The 18,411-nt window shown below is 39.2% G+C and overlaps 1 protein-coding gene across 11 annotated transcripts in view; it reads right to left on the bottom strand.

Moving 5' to 3' along the window:
• The window catches only part of hts (adducin 1-like protein hts), an 81,987-nt gene that overhangs the window by 34,394 nt on the left and 29,182 nt on the right, over positions 1-18,411 (bottom strand). The window lies entirely within an intron of this gene.

The following is an 18,411-nucleotide window of genomic DNA, read 5'->3' as shown; positions in this document are numbered from 1 at the left end:
CATTCGTATGTAGCGATGCACCGGTGTTCGAATCCCGCAGGCGGGTACCAATTTTTCAAATAAAATACGCACTTAACAAATGTTCATCACGATTGAGTTCCACCGTGAAGGAATAACGTCGTGTAATAAAAATCAAATCCGCAAAAAATATAATTTGTGTAATTACTGGTGATAGGACGTCTTGTGAGTCCGCGCGTATAGGTACTACCGCACTGCCTATTTCTGCCGTGAAGCAGTAAAGCGTTTCGGTTTGAACGGTGGGCCAGCCGTTTTACTGATAATACCGAGACTTAGAACTGATATCTCGAGGTGGGTGGCGGCATTTACATCTTAGGTGTTTTTTTTTTTTATTGCTTCGATGTGTGGACGAGCTCACGGCCCACCTGGTGTTAAGTGGTTACTGGAGCCCATGGACATCTACAACGTAAATGCGCCACCCCACCCACCTTGAGATATAAGTTCTAAGATCTCAGTACAGTCACAACGGCTGCCCCACCCTTCCAAACCGAAACGCATTACTGCTTCACGGCAGAAACAAGCAGGGCAGTGGTACCTACCCGCGCGGACTCACAAGAGGTCCTACCACCAGTTATTTTGTCTATTTAATGTTTCTTCGGGTTTAAATGTGTAATAATGGTGGTTTATTAACTGTTTAATATCTGTGAAAGTGCACAAACGTGGGAAAATGAAACAAAGCCGCTGGACGTAACTTCTCGGGATCCTCCAAAAAGTTCACTGAAAAAATCTTAGTAAATGACCACCATTTTACTGAGATTATATTTCCCATATCATCTCATGATTTCATCCCAGTTAATTAATGTCTCAAATTAATCATCTTCATTTCATTTCACTCCATAATATCATTTTACATAAAAATATGAATATAAATTAAAATAAGACATGACTTAAAGGTCTCAGTTACCAGATCATAAAATCCCTTAAAAAAAAAACTCTTGAACAATGACGTCATCTCAACAATAACAGAACATTGACACGCCTAATAGTAGCCTCTGAGTCAACCACTCGACGCTACGTAATGACGTTGATACGAATTCTTATGGCGACCGTTAGAGGTCATCGACATCGGTCAGCCATCTTGGTGAATTCACGTACTGAGAGAGTGAGAGAGAGAGTATTCTTTATTGTACACCAAAAAAAAAAAAACAATCCGAAACATTAAATACAAAAAAAAGTATAATTGGCGATCTCTTCCAAGTGGGTGGGCAAGAATCATTTGGAAACGAATCACACGCGGTGTACCTACCAATCAAGTGAAATATAAACATGCACATACACACATACATAGTTACCTATAAAAAAAAATTATTGGTTAGAAGAGTGGACGAACTCACAGCCCACCTGGTGTTGAGTGGTTACTGGAGCCCATAGACATTTCTAACGTAACTGCGCCACCCACCTTGAGATATAAGTTCTAAGTTCTCAAGTATAGTTAGTTATACTAGAGGTCCCGCAGTAGTCGAAATTCGACTATAATTAATTGGAATTGTAAGTTTGTACACTATTATGATTGTATTTTATACTTCTACTAGCTGACCCGGCAAACGTTGTGTTGCCTTAAATAAGATTTGTAGGGAAATTCTACTGTAGAAAAAAAACCTCATTTAATCACATAATACCTCATTATAAACAAAAAAATATATCCAGAAAATTAAAATAAAAAATAAATGTTTGGGGTGGACAACCCTTTTCACTTAGGGGTATGAAAAATAGATAGTAGCCGATTCTCAGACCTACTGAACATACTATTGATACACAAATAAAACCAAAAAAACATGGCTGAAAAATGTATAGTATTGTATAGCTCTCAAATTATATATTAAGTGTATAATCTATGATGTATAGTGAGGAAGTAAGACAGGAGACCGGCTTCGTCCCCATCCCTACTACGTGATGTTTGCTGGATGAGTAGTGACACCTGGCGGGGATAGCTGATCAATTGATAGTTGATCAGTAGTCGACCGGCGAGGGCGGGAGATCAAATTCAATTTTAAAAAAATCATAATTAAAGGAACTTGAAATTATAAACTCTGAATAAGAATTTATCGTACTACAATTATAAAATTTGATTGCCATCTTGCAACCTTATTGCAGATCTGTGCATAGAAAAAAAAAAATTAATCGGCGTGGAAAAATAGGGGTTGATCATATAAGAGTGAAAATTGAGAGTAATATGTTTTTTTTTATTTTAAGTCTTAACAAAATAAAATAAAAAACTTGCCAAAAAAATTAAAGTTTATAATTAACAAATAAAAAATAGCGGTTGATCATAGAGGGATGAAAAATTGAGAGTAACATCAGATTTTTTATTTTAATTCATGACGAATTAAAAATAAAAATGAAAATCTTGCCAAAAAAAATAAAGTTTATAATTAACAAATAAAAAATAGGGGTTGATCATAGAGGGGTGAAAATTTCAGAGTAATATGATTTTTTTTATTCTACGTCATGACAAAATAAAAACAAAATTCTCGCAAAAAATTTTAAATTTTTTTATTTAGCAAATAAAAAATAAGGGTTGATCGTAGAGGGGTGAAAATGTAGGGTTGTATGTATTTTTGTATGCTGTATCATAAAAAAACAGAAATTAAAAATTTTGTTTAAAAAATAATTAAAAAAATTTAGGGGTGGACTACCCCTAACATTTAGGGGGATGAAAAATAGATGTTGGCCGATTCTCATAGATACCGGATAAGCACAAAAAAATTCATCAAAATCGGTCAAGCCGTTTCGGAGGAGTATGGCAACGAAAACTGTGACACGAGAATTTTATATATTAGATAATCACAAATTTCGCCAAGACTACACTATAAAAAATATTAATAAAGACAAACAATATTTAATCTATTCTCAATTTGACCACAGACGTCAAGAACAAAAGTTTGACAATAAATAGTATGCATGCGTGTGTGCGTCAAATACATGGTATGTAGTGTGTGTAATGTTTTCTTTATTGATTTAATGTGTTCTTAATGCATTAGTTTAAAAAAATATTAGCATTGTGCACTTCTTCTCTATATTCTTTATAAGTGTGGAAAATTTCATACTCCTCCGTCCGCGCAATTATCGTAAAAATGAGTACGAAGTTTTTGCTTCACGTATTAATATATAGATTTAATTGAATCAATTAGTTCGGATGTGATCGACTTGATTGATTATAGTCGAAGATTCGCGTTTCAAAACTGAACGAATGAAGGAACGAATCGTTTGCTCTCGTGACCTAGTTCGTTTTGTATCGTTCAATCGCGAACGCATCATCAGATGATACCTTTACTGGTGGTAGGACCTTTACTGGCGGTAGGACCTCTTGTGAGTCCGCGCGGGTGGGTACACCACTACCCTGCCTATTTATGCCGTGAAGCAGTAATGCGTTTCGGTTTGAAGGGTGGGGCAGCCGTTGTAACTATACTTGAGACCTTAGAACTTGTATCCCAAGGTGGGTGGCGCATTTACGTTGTGGATGTCTATGGGCTCCAGTAACCACTTGACACCAGGTGGGCTGTGAGCTCGTCCACCCATCTAAGCAATAAATAAAAAAAGATGAGCGGTTTTTTTTTTGCGACGAAGACAACAAACTTAAGGTATAAGTGCGTTGTTTCTATCGATTTGAAACTTTGCTTAGTTATTTTACACACATTTACATATTTCACACATACATACATTGCTACATGCTTATTTTTACAATAAAATCATTTTTTCTTACAATATTTTTAATTCAAATTTATTGAAATTTATTTTCAATTTTTTTAGTTGGATTTTCTATAAAAGCGTGTTCGTTTAGTTTTTTTAAACTATTATTTTTTTTTATTTTTTTTGTTGAATTTCAATTATTTCTGTTTTTTTCTATTTTTCAAAAGTTTCATCTGAATCAGTCTGTAACATATCCAAGAAATAGGTGATCGGCGCGCCTGGTGGTTTCCCTTCTTGGTCTTGACGCAGACACTCGGGGTCTCAGGAAAACAAAGGATCCTGATTATCCTAGGTAAGGATAACGGATCAAACTGTTTAAAATATTGAATTGTCATCGGTCCTTGATAAGTATGCCAAATTTCGATAAAAAAAATAGCTAACGTTATCCTAAGAGACAAGTCAACTTGACAAAGGTAGGTTTTCACCCAACTAACCCATAGACACAGCCCACTGAGTTTCTCGCCGGATCTTCTCAGTGGGTCGCGTTTCCGATCCGGTGGTAGATTCTGCGAAGCACTGCTCTTGCTAGGGTCAGTGTTAGCAACTCTCCGGTTTGAGCCCCGTGAGCTCACCTACAAACGTTAGGGCAAAGCTGAAATAGCCTCTCAAGGCTATCAGCATAGGTAGGATAAAAAAAAAACATTAGCCCTTTGACTGTTGTGTAGGTCACCGGTGCCTTACGCGGCGCAATCCTCATGTCTGAGGGTCGTGACCATCTCCTCCTATTATCCTTCTTTGGATGATATTTCGCCATCTTCTGTTACAAAGGGACCGGGGTATCAATTCGACGCTAGGTCAGACGAATCCGAACGATACTGAGAATCAATCTATTTCTAAGAGATTTAAAAGATTAAAAACATACATTAACAAAGAATAGGAGGCAATCCAGGCGCCTTAGTAACAGAAATCGACATGATTAGTTCAGTGCGCCGCGTAGGGCACCGGTGACCTACATATCAGAGGGTTAAAAGGTGTTCCGAAACAAGGGAAGACTTTTGGCGGGAACGCGAGAAGTGATGTTGTGTGATTTGTTTTATTTTGTCTATTTAGTATGTCTTCAGAATTAAAAGTGTAATAGCGGTGGTTTATTAGCTGTTTAGTAACTGTGAAAGTGCACAAATGTGGGAAAATGAAACAGTCGGTGGACGTAACTTCTCGAGATCCTCCAAAAAGTCTACTGAAAATTTTTCAGCAAATGAGCACCATTTTACTGAGATTATATTTCATCCCAGTTGATTAATGTCTCAAATTAATCATCTTCATTTCATTTCAATTCACTCTATACTATCATTTTTCATAAAAATAAGAATATAAATTAAAATAAGACATGACTTAAAGGTCTTAGTTACCAGGTCATAAAATCCCAAAAAAAAAAAGAAACAAGGAAACTATGGGCATTTTGAATACACGTTAGCCAGTACATACAATACGGTCAGTGATGACGTAAGAACCGCATAAATAAGTACCCACAATGTGAAAAAAATCCATTCTGTGAAAATAAAACCACAAACTAGCAAAAAAAAATATAAACGAACAGGAAAACAATATTCATTAATCGACTTAAGCGTAAAACACTTGTGGCTTTCGTAATGTCGTTGGTAGTAATTATTGAGCCCTTCGACACGAGAACCCTCTCATCGTGGCCGCCGGTAACTACATTCCCGATCCTGCGGACAGAACGGAAAGCAGTCGACGTCGCCCAAAACACGTCATTTCGGATTCTCCCGATCCACTAACGGTGCTTTTAGGCACCTCAAACACCGGTGATCGTTTTAGTCGAACCCGTCGCTTGCGACAAAGGGCTCGACGAGTAAATTAACCCACAGACACAGCCCACTGCGCTTCTCACCAGATCTTCTCAGTGGGTCGCGTTTCTGATCTGGTGGTAGATTCTGCGAAGCACGGCTCTTGCCAGGGTTCGTGTTAGCAACGTCGTCAGGTTAGGTATCAGCTTAAGTGGAAAAAAAAAAACTGAGCCCGCAATGGTTGTTATTTTTTGTGTATCTTTTTAGCTCGTGATGTGTATTGTGTGCCTAATAAACAAATAAAGGGCAGCGCTTCGCCGAACCTACTATCAACCGGACCACCAACAATCCGGGCGTCATACATGGCGCGGAACCTCTGCATTACACGAACTATTTACTGGTGGTAGGACCTCTTGTGAGTCCGCACGGGTAGGTACCACCACCCCGCCTATTACTGCCGTGAAGCAGTAATGCGTTTCGGTTTGAAGGGTGGGGCAGCCGTTGTAACTATACTGAAATCTTAGAACTTATATCTCAAGGTGGGTGGCGCATTCACGTTGTAGATGTCTATGGGCTCCAGTAACACCACTTAACAACAGGTGGGCTGTGAGCTCGTCCACCCATCTAAGCAATAAAAACAAAATAAAAAAGACCACTCACGGGACCGACGAAGCATTGTATACAATACAACGAGGATCGATCGCATTGAATCGCCAGTAGCGTATGGAAGAAAAAAAATAGGGAATTTCCGGAAGCGGATTCCTTACCCGCACACGCCCGCGGTCTATTCACGCGCCGTTCTATTTTCTATTTAAACGCACCATATTATTTTCGGCATCGGAGTTAATAAAAACTAAAATGAATCCAGTACCTACTGTACGCGCGCGAGTTCATGTCCATCGGGGCTAAAGGCGACGCGCGGGGGACAGCTCGCCCCACCTTCGCCCACCTCCCCGCATTTGTCTGACGTCGAGTGTTGTCCGTGACGGTTGTGACGCGCGCTTATCGATATCAAAAATTTACGCTAACGCTATTATGTTATTTAACCATGACTACACCGCTTCCAACAAGTTCAGATAGAAAAAAAGATACATACTGATTCCGACTCTGACCTGTCGGTTGTCTTTTCATTCGATAGTGATTGAATTGGAATTAAAAAAATATTTTTCTCTATTAGAAATAAACAAGTAATTACTTATCACATTTATTTTATTTCATGAATTGCAAAATTACCTTAAGTTACATTATTAAACCAAATTGACAGCTGTTGACTAAATCGGTAGTTATTATTGACATTACCATGATTAATTAGGTCACAGCACTACCGCATTCCTCAGGATGGACATGAACTCGCGCGCCTACAGTACGTCGCTCGGTCTCTAGTGTTAGTTCACCAGAGCGGCTCAATAGGTCCGCGACGTGAGGAGAGTTTGTTTGTTTAACTGTTTTTTCTTTTTATTGACTCAGTAGGCAGACAAGCGTCCAGCACACCGGCTGGTGGGTGATTACCATTGTCCGATGAAATGCAATGCGACGAGTACACACAGACGACTAAAAAAATTCTTATATATATATTTTATTGCTTAGTTGGGTAAGCGAGCTGACAGCCTACCTAGCGTTAAGTGCTTACTGGAGCCCATAGACATCTACAACGTAAATGCGCCACCCACCTCGAGATATAAGTTCTAAGGTCTCAGTATAGTTACAACCGCTACCCCACCCTTCGAACCGAAACGCTACCAAACTAATGACATTGACCGTCACCGACAAATATATCAAGCCACTCAAAACTCAACCTATCACCTCAACACGTTTATTCCGATATATTCGTAGAACCGTGGACAAGGTACGCGATTACAACGCGCCTATGACTCGTCCACGCGAGGCGAATGGAACTCAGCCAAATATCTAAGTTGATTACGCTAATTAACATAACGATAGAACGACTCATTGTTTGAGGTCATCGCCATTGTATCTCCATAGCCTAGTGGAGTTCCAATCGACCGCTTTATGGTAACAGCGGAGCTCAAGCTAATATTTTTGTGTTCAATGATATTCAATAAATTCACCGCCCTGCCTATTTCTGCCGTGAAGCAGTAATGCGTTTCGGTTTGATGGGCGGGGCAGCCGTTGTAACTATACTGAGGCATTAGAACTCATATCTCGAGGCGTGTGTGGCAGCGTTTACGTTGTAGATGTCTATGGGCTCCGTTAACCACTTAACACTAACAGGTGGGCGGTGAGCTCGTCCACCCATCTAAGCAATAAATAAATAAAACAGTAAAATAGCACGCGTTATATCTATAGTCTAGTTTTTGATTCGCAGCATTGAACCCAAATAAAATTCGTTACGTATATCTATAGTAGACCGTTATAACAAAACGCTAAATTCTCTTATTCACGGCACTCGACTGAGAATCTCTATAGTAATTGAATTAGCGGATCAACTATTGAGGATAGGGAGATACAGTAAATCTTTTGTTCTTTTTAACTGACTTCAAAATAGGAGGAGGTTCTCAATTCGACTGTATGGTTTTTTTATGTTTGTCACCTCATAATTTTTGACTGGGCGAATCGATTTTGATGATTCTTTTTTTTTATTAGAAAGCTGACGCTTCCTATTTGGTCCCATTTCAATTTAGTCCAGTTCTGATACTGGTATCTATGAGAAAACCATATAGGTCTTAAGTTTGCATTAAGTACGTGCGCGACAAATAGATGATTAACTCAATAACTCAATATCACGCCAACCGATTTCGATGATTATTGTTTTTAGTGTATATTAATTAGTTTTGGGATATCTTTTTTTTTTAAGTGAAACTTCTTTAGACGCATGAGGGTAAAATTTTTACAGAACGTCACGCAGGTATGCAACGGAAGTGACATCAAACTACTATTGAAATTAAGTACTTGTCAAATGTCAGTACAGTAATAGTAGTTGTTGTATTTTTCCAACTGGAAAGGCAAATGTATCATACCACATACAGCCTAATATTTTATAATTTTTTTGTGAAAAATGTTAATAGGAATTGAAATGAAATGAAAAGAATCTGGAACAATAATCAAATAGCATGACATTAAATTAGTCAATTCAATTGGCAATATATTAGTCATTTACAATTTAGAAATCTAAACTTAATGTGACTGTCAACACTGAGGTTTGAGATTGACATTTGACAGACTTTTGGCGGGAACATATCTTCCTTTTTCCCCTCCTCAAGTCTCGGAAATCTAAAGTTTTAGATTTGTATAAGCAAGACTTTCGCCAATTTTTTGGCAATTAGTTCGTCAAAAAAGTTTCACTTCTGACATGTGCACTTTGTACGCACGCACTTTTTTTTTCTATTTGAAGTCGGTTTTTTGTTACAGCATGTCTATTTACAATTATATTCGTTTACTTTTATATAATAAGCATTTAATAAGCATAGTTAGTATATTATACGATTTACTAATAAAACACATATTCAATACAGACAACTCTTCCTTGCTGTCTAACACACCTAACTGCAGTATTGGTGATTTCTTTTAATGCTTAAATGAGCGAACGAGCTCACGGTCCACCTGGTGTTAAGTGGTTACCGGAACCAATAGACAGTTACAGCTTAAATGCGGAATGGGATCTCAAGGCGTTTGGCAGCATTTAGGTTGTAGATGTCTATGGGCTCTAGTAACTACTTAAAACCGGGTACGCTGTGAGCTTGTCGATCCATCTAAGTAATAAATGCCAAGAGTACAGCCAGATCAGTGCCTGCTGGGAAGATAGCTTCGACAGAAAGCCATGTCATTGCTAATGAAACATTTTAAATGAGATTTAATGCTGATTCCGGGTGATATATGGGACCTACAATGTCAACTGGTGTCAACACTCGGTTGACGACGTCATCGACATTACGTGTATGACGTAAATGCGCCACCCACCTTGAGATATAAGCTGTAAGGTCTCAGTATAGTTACAACGGCTGCCCCGCCCTTCAAACCGAAACGCATTACTGCGTCACGGCAGAAATAGGCAGGGTACCTACCCGTGCGGACTCACAAGACGTCCTACCACCAGTAATTACGCAAATTATAGTTTTGCGGGTTTGATTTTTATTACACGATGTTATTCCTTCACCGTGGAAGTCAATCGTGAACATTTGTTGAGTACGTATTTCATTAGAAAAATTTGTACCCGCCTGCGGGATTCGAACACGGGTGCATCGCTCGATACGAATGCACCGGACGTCTTATCCTTTAGGCCACGACAACTTCGAATACACGGCAATACAAAAACAAAGTTTCTCATTAATATTATTGACGCAGTTACATATAAAATAATTAGCTATGTCGTGTTCAAGAATAAGAATCATCTCTATTATTATTCGCAATTCTGTTTTTTGATTTGGTTGCTTCGCAGGCTTTAATGGTGAATTTCCTGTATAAATTTAACGTTATATAAAAAGTTTTACGGCCCATTGTTTAGATTTACCCGTGAGCGCTCGCGGAATCTATATCTGGGTTGCTTTTCGATCACGAGCTCATCATTTTGAGACAAATCCTCAAAATCGTTGTTCCGATAAGGGCCTTTTGCCAATTTTATCCCTTCCACGGACTTAATGAAAGCTTGAACTTAATGAAGGCTTTCGTGGAAACTTGGGTATAGTTCATGACGTCAAGATATATGAGAAATTCTCAATTAAATGACGCTTTGAATGCTGAAAACTGTGAGGAACCTAACCTTACAACAAATGCTAACAACAACAAAATTACCGAATAAAAAAATATTGCTTAGCTGGGTGGACGAGTTTAAGGCCTTGTGTTAAGGGTTTCCCGATGCCTATGGACAATACAACATTAATGACGTCACCCACCTTGAGACATGCGTTCTGTCCAAGTTTCAGTTCTTAATACACAACGGCTGCCCCACCCTTCAAACCGCATTACTGTTTCACGACATAAATAAGAAAGGCGTCAACCTACCCGAGCGGACTCACAAACTGCCCAACTACCATTTCCAAATTGTTGTTGTTGTAGTCTTAAGGTTGGTTCGGTAGGCAGCGGCTTGGTTCTGCCCCTGGCATTGCTGAAGTCCATGGGCGACGGTAACCACTCACCATCAGGTGGGCCGTATGCTCATACCAATGCCAGGGGCAGAGCCAAGCCGCTGCCTACGATTCTGCCACTGTCTCCACATGACCAATTTACGGACGTTCCCTCAAATTACTCTTCACGCGAACGGTTCAAGTTCAACGCGTTACCGTGGAAACAGTCGCGCGGTATGATCTATACCCGGCAACGCCGAGTGCTAGCACACTGGGTACGACGACCTGGTATCGATCGGGCGACCTCCGGACGCGTGGGCGGGCATTACGCGACGCTCCAACTAGGAAACTAGTTCATTTACAAATGTACGAAGCCATTGTAATGCCATCGTGATTTATAAACATCGTGGCCGTTTTTTTTTAATATTCTTTTTTTATTGCTTAGTTTGTTGAACGAGCTCATAGCCCACCTGGTGTTGAGTGGTTACTGGAGCCCATAGACATTTACACCTTGAGATTAGAGTTCTAAGGTCTCAGTATAGTTACAACGGCTGCCCCACCCTTCGAACCGAAAAGCATTACTGCTTCACGGCAGAAATAGGCAAGGTGGTTTCACCTACCCGTGCGGATTCACAACATGTCCTGCCACCAGTATACGAGTAACCATCCTAATCCTAAATGAGAATTATAGCACAAATATAAAAAAAAGACTATTTTTATTTTATATTATTGGTAGCAGACCGCGGGCCCAAGGATATTTTTAGAGCCCTACCGCACTAAATGACTCCCCTGGACCCTTACACTGGACGTACGATCTCCGCCCGGGGTCAGAACCCGGTCAGAGTAAGGGGGTTTACAACCAGACTCGCGGCGCCACCCCGAGGACACCCGACCGACGGGCCATCGAGGCGATAGTCAACGACCAACGACACCGGCTTCCGCGACTTGTGTTTATCCTAGTCTGACATACGCTGCCCAGACTTGGGTCTTTACCCAAAAAGTATAGAACCAAATTTTATCATACCAAGACGAAGCAATGGAACGAAATATACTTAAACTACGAACAACACACAAATGAAGAAACACAGCTGTCAACAAGAAAATCTCCTTTTTATCATCGCACCTCCCGCCATCGGAGCAGAGTTCATCCATATTATCTGGAACTGCTGCGTTCATCGACAGTGCGTTTCTAAAGATCTTTTTTGCCACGCACCATGCGGAGAGTAATTTATGGTAGGCAGCGGCTTGGCTCTGCCCCTGGCATTGCTGACGTCCATGAGCGACGGTGACCACTTACCATCAGGTGGGCCGTATGCTCGTCTGCCTACAAAGGCAAAAAAAAAAAAAAAACTAAATTAACTGATGCCCTTCGCTTTGGTTTGAAACACTTCCACTTGGGAACTGCGCAGGATACATATCCAGATATAAGGACGAGAGATGGACTTAGCGAACTACTGAATGGTTGGACCCAAAAGGCAAACGAAGTGTGGGAGACAGAAAAGAAAAGATAACTCGATGATATAATAAAGACCGCCGGAAAAAGTTTTTTTTTTTATTTTTTTTTTTTATTGCTTAGATGTGTGGACGAGCTCACAGCCCACCTGGTGTTAAGTGGTTACTGGAGCCCATAGACATCTACAACGTAAATGCGCCACACACCTTGAGATATACTTCTAAGGTCTCAAGTATAGTTTTAAGCTGCCGTACCCTTCAAACCGAAACGCATTACTGCTTCACGGCAGAAATAAGCAGGGCGGTGGTGCCTACCCGCGCGGACTCACAAGAGGTCCTACCACCAGTAATTACGCAAATTATAATTTTGCGGGTTTGATTTTTATTGCACGATATTATTCCTTCACCGTGGAAGTCAATCGTGAACATTTGTTGAGTACGTATTTCATTAGAAAAGTTGGATGCAATTGGCTAAAGACAGGGAAAAGTGGAAAAGGATGGAAGAGGCTTTTACCCAAGAAGGGACCATATAACAAAGGATAAGAAGAAATACCTTATTTATAATTTGATATTTCTTTGCACTGTTAAGTGGAAATAAAACTATAATCATAAATCCCTCCTATAACACGGTAGATACGTTCCTACCAAGTCCCGTGTTCTAGAAAACCGTGTTATATGAGACTAGGAACCACTACAAAAAAGAGTAATTTTTCTCAAAGAAACATCTCAACTATGCCAGTGTGTATTTTTTTACCTATTTTACATAAAAAAATAAGCATTACATTTTTGGTTATTCTCATATATCGTGTGCTCGTAGTGCATAATGATTTTTAAAACAAAAATCTCGTTATCGTGTTGTAGACGTACCGCGATATATAAGAGGGTTTTGGGGATTCTTCATTTCGTGTTACAGTGGAACCGTGTTATAAAATACCGCGTTACACGAGGATTACCTGCCTATATTTCCGCAGCGTAGCAATCATGCTTTTCGGTTTGGAGAACGGAACAATAGCCCAGTGGTCGGCATTAGTCGGCAACCTTGTCAACCAAATGAGCCTAGCATAGAATAACACATCATCATCATCATCACGGTTTACCACAACACGGGATTTTGTATGTACCTACTGTGCTATAGATATATTTCTGTCCGAAATCCAGGATGCTGACGTGTTTGCCGATAGTTGGGGAATACTTTTGTCTAAAATTATGTTATTTTTAGCATAATAATAATCTTCTATATATGAGTCGTCTATTATCAAAGGTGGCAATCTGTGCATTTGGACAAAAAAAATTATTGATATGTTAATACAGATTGATTTGAATATAATCGTCTCCTTCAAAGAATATGGTTCAAAACCTGCATTAAATAAAGGTTAATAGTTAACCTGTTATTTATCTAAGATGTCGTTCCGAAGAGTTTTGTGACTGCCAATGAAATACAAAGTCAATAATTCGTTTTTCTGATTTACCAATAATTGTCCAAAAGTCAGATTGCCGGCTTTGATAATAGTCGACTCATATATAAAAATGAATTGCTGTTCGTTAGTCTCGCTAACACTCGAGAACGGCTGGACCGATTTGCCTAATTTTGATCTTGAATTATTTGTGAAGTCCAGAGAAGGTTTAAAAGGTAGATAAATATTAAAATGCTCGGAATTAAATAAAAATAACAATTTTGTTTTCCCTTTGGTGTGTCCGCCGTCGGACGGATTCCTTTTGTTTGTTTTAAGTTTATTTCATACAAAAGTTTAGGTCTTTTATTTATCGATTGAGGCACTACGAAGTCTGCCGGGTCAGCTAGTACTTAATAATTTTAATAATGTTTTTTTGTGTTAACGAGTTAGGCGTTTTCGTGCAAACTGTAAGCCTAACTTAGTATTGAATTGAATAAATAAATTAAAAAAATAAATAGTCAAGGAGGAGGTACCTACCTACAGAGCAATACTAAACAAGACTAGCGCAAAAAATAAAAAAATCGTCAAATCCCGAAACTCATTTAATGTACTAATCAAAAAAAAAGCCAGACCTGTTTTATTAACACGAACCAAATATCGACCCAGTCTAGATTTAGACGATCGCTCCATCTACATTAAAATAAACAAATACGAACCCTAATTCGTACGCGTTAAGGTTGAAACATGGCGCACAATGATGGCGTTTTGTGTCGGGCTCTAGGGCCGCCGCGAGTTCTCAGTAACGTCGGCCGACGTATTTCCGGGAATCACGTCATCGGACCGCCATTTTGATTGCGTAACGTCCGCTCGTTAATTTCAAGGGTTGGGTTTTGTTGTGAGTGTTGTGACAAACTATTTTTTTTTCAATTATTTCAAACGTAATAGCTAAGGCTAGCAAGAGCAGTGCTTCGCAGAATCTACCACCGGATCGGAAACGCGACCCACTGAGAAGATCCAGCGAGAAACTCAGTGGGCTGTGTCTATGGGTTAATTCACTCGTTGAGCCGATGCTTGAGGTAGGTATCTAAATGCACGGTTCATGGTACCTGGAGGATACGTAATTACGTGTTTAGGGCGACGTCGACTGTTAACCATTCGGTCTACAGGATCGGGTATCACGCAATAAGTTTGAGCGTGACCAGACCAACTACCATCATAAAATGAGTGATGGCGCGTAGTTAGTAGCGCCATCTATCGAACGGGGGTGCAAAGGTAACCTGGCGGAACTCCTGACAATCACCACGAGAGGCGTCCGTGTCGAGATGGCTGTCATCTTCGACATCTCGGCATAGAAGCCTCTCGAACTGGTTTAGAGCTCGAAGGCGTCGAAGGGTTCATTGAAAACTATCCCATACATCACCATAGCTCACTGAGTGTTTCGCCGGTGGTAGATTCAACGGAGCACTGCTCTTGCTAGGGCCAGTGTTGGCAAGCTCTCTCAGGTTGAGCCCGTGAGATCCTATGAACCTACTTATTCGCCCGGCCAATCTAGTATGAAAAAAAACAAATAATGAAGAATGAGTCACGTCATTTACTAATATAATGCTAAACAATAACAAGATTCTCTTGAAGTTTTTCACTATTAGACTGACATATTTAAACTCAACAGTGACGAGTGAATCAAAATACCACATTTCAATAGTATCGGGGCCAGTTTTTTTATTTATTTATTTTTTACGTTTGTTACCTCATAAGTTTTGACTGGGTGAAGCGAAGTATGGAGGGTAGAAGTAAATAACGCCATCTTGTTTAGGGGACAAGTTGAAAAAGTGTGCGTCTGTAAACAGCTAGTTGTTGTTGGAAGATTGGTCGACGTAGCGCTAGTGTAGTAAGTCGAAATTTTATGAATATAGCAGTTTTAAACAGAGCGAAGTGTGTTGGATTGAAAAATTTAATAATTTCCGTGATTCGTGTAGTAGTAACACAGCATTTAAATTATCAACCATTAATTTTTATTAGTATTTGAACGTAGGAAGATTTTCTTTCCTTCTTAGTTTAATATCCTACTCTGGTAGCTTATGGTGCTGTTTTTTTAAATCTTTCGTCCTGCTGCTGTGGCGCCGCCATCTTAATTGGTTCCCTTTCTGAGATGGTGCTCCTTACTTTTACGATCCATAATGCGAAGATGCTCGAGATATTCCGATCATGAACATCAGCTGAAACTTATTGGTGGTACGGCGTATTGTGCGACCGCGCGGGTAGGTACTCCAATCCTGTTTTATTTTATTTATTTAATTTACTTCAGATTTTGCATCCATATTACACTTCATTATATTTTTGGCTTGACGCAGTGATATGCATTCCGGTTCGAAGGGTGGGACACGCTTTACAATCGCGGAATCGACCTCACGTCTCAAGGCCTTCACGTAGTGATGTTCGCTTAGTATTGAATCGATTATATATTTTTTTTTATATATGTCGGATAGAGCTCCTCCCGATCATCACCTGGGTCCTCGTGGTCAGCCATTTGTAGGTTAAACTCGAAATAAGAACACAAATAATTGCTGACTAGAAACGCGATGATCTCAGAGATGCGTGCGACGCAATGGTGGCTCCAAAGAGAATACCTTCTTTCTCAAATGATTGTCTAGTGTCTAGTCATCCCACCGTCGTAGACTAACTCTCAAAATGTCACACGTCATCCACAGATTAACTGACACTTGCCATACGTCATTGTCTATTGGACGAGTCAACAACAAGTCTACCCATAAACAATTACGATCGCAGCGCCATCTCCGATTCCATCCAGAGAATTAACCTGTCTTTTCGAGTCTAATAAATCAAAGCTATTTCAACTGATGCTCCGACATATAAATATAGCTTAGGCAGAGCTGGGTCCATAATGCTTATTCTTCGTACAGTGGGCGTCGTCGTTGGAAACGAAACACAGTATTAATTTAATCGGTTATATTGTAGTGTCTAATGATTCACAACCTTTAGGTACAACAGGTAGGTACGTGTACAGAAACAAGCAATGGTTCAAATTCGACCGCTCTAGCCGACTGGCCCGCGCTAAGTGTTGGTCGTGTGCTCCGCTCGGCCGGTGTATAGTTGACCCACCGAACGCCGACAGGCGGCGCTTGCGTCCCGTATCTCGTATTGGCTGCAGCGGTCACGTGTTGATTGCGAAAAATAAATGTAATATCTCGAGGCAGTGCTGCCAACTCCACCCAATTTTCGGTAGATCTACCAACTTTTAGTGTCGTAATCAAACCTACCACTTTGTAGCAAAAATCTACCAACTTTTGAAGTTTTCAAAAAGTTTAAATCAAACCTCTCCATGAAGATAATATTGAAACTTTTTTTTTTTTTTTTCGTAATCTTTACAATTAACTCTATATTTCTATTGATATTTTGAATATTAGCGGCCCGAAATTCTGTTTTATCATTGGATTTCTAATAAAAATAGTTCAAATATGTCTTATCCAATCGAAAAGTAAATTAAGGATGCCAGATTCTTAATGGAGGGTCTCTAAAATACTTGAAAAGTATGGGTGGTAGATCTACCAACTTTTCATAATAGGGTTTGTTGGAAACTACCAACTTGTAGAACCCTATCTCCCACCTTGACGAATTTCCAGTTGGCAACGCTGTCTCGAGGTCTTGTCATCATCATTGTACCGAGTGCCCATCGTTCATTAGGCTCGTCCGTTGGTCCAACAATTTTGTTTTTATTGGCGTAAATGATGTAATAAGTAATGTTCGTCCAAGGTCGAATGAAGTCACATCGCACTCAGACCGGTCTAGATTAAAGACGAGGTGATATTGTGTTGAATTGAATGAAAGAATAATTGTAAATAGACATGCTCTAACAAAAACCGACTTCAAATAGAAAAAAATTTATTCCAAAACAAATTTACCTGTAACACAAGTTCTTTACGAACTTAGCACGGGACGAGTTAATGTGGCGTGATTAAAAAAAAATAAATTAATATACACTAAAAAACATTGATCATCGAAATCGGTCGGCGTGATATTGAGTTATTGAGTTATTCATCTATTTGTCGCGCACGTACTTAATGCAAAATAAAACTTATATGTTTTTCTCATGGATACCATTATCAGAACTGGACTAAATTGAAATGAGACCACACGGGAAGCGTCAGCTTTCTAATAAAAAAAAAAGAATCATCAAAATCGATCTAACAGTTCTCATTGTAATTTGACATTGACATTAATCAAGCGATGACATAACTCTCGCGCCACGCCAATTGCGACAAATCATAGACCTATATAATAGGGACACGACATATTGTTCTATACGTACAATTGCTTATATAAATAGCACCCATTTTGAAGGCACATACATAAACATATATCTATCTCGTTCTTACTCAGCACTTTAACTCGCAGGAAAACAATATAACAGTATTTCAGTGCGTACATAAAATGAAACATGAATATACGTAAATATCTCCGTCTCCGTCTAATGAGGCCGAAAATCCGCCATGTTTAGCGCGCCAAATGTCATTGTCACGTCAGTTCGGCCGTCTGTTTTGGGTTGTACATTATTTATTGACTTTGATATCGATTTAATATGATTGATTATATAAAATTTCATAATTTATCATGCTTAAAACATACAAAAATAATAATTAAAACGTATTTTATAGGATCTCAAGAAAGTCGATGCCCTAAAACTATTATCTATATGTATTTAAATTCATTATGGAGCCCTCATCCGAAAAATCCATTTTTCGGTCGGAATCTATTGATCATGACACTAATCATAAATACCACTTTAAAATATGTCATCAAAACATATTTAGACATTCTGTTTAGATATTTCGGGAAAAAGGCTACCGACAAAATCTCTTCGGAACTATTTAAATAAAATAGTTTTATTCCGCAGTGAGTAAAACACTATTGTAAATTTGTTAAATATTTAATAATTAAGTGATTTTAGAGAGGAAGTCACAAGGAATGACGTTTGTAATTAATGAATAAATGTTCTGTAGGTGTTTTATTTTCACGCAGTCCCTTGATAAGTTTAAAATTTGAATCACTCTCAGGCGAAAGTGATTCAAATGG

The sequence above is a fragment of the Bombyx mandarina genome, chromosome 24 (assembly GCF_030267445.1).
Source record: "Bombyx mandarina strain Sakado chromosome 24, ASM3026744v2".
NCBI lineage: Eukaryota > Metazoa > Arthropoda > Insecta > Lepidoptera > Bombycidae > Bombyx > Bombyx mandarina.
Note: the sequence above shows the minus strand (reverse complement) of the source record. Positions and strands in the feature narration are given on the sequence as shown.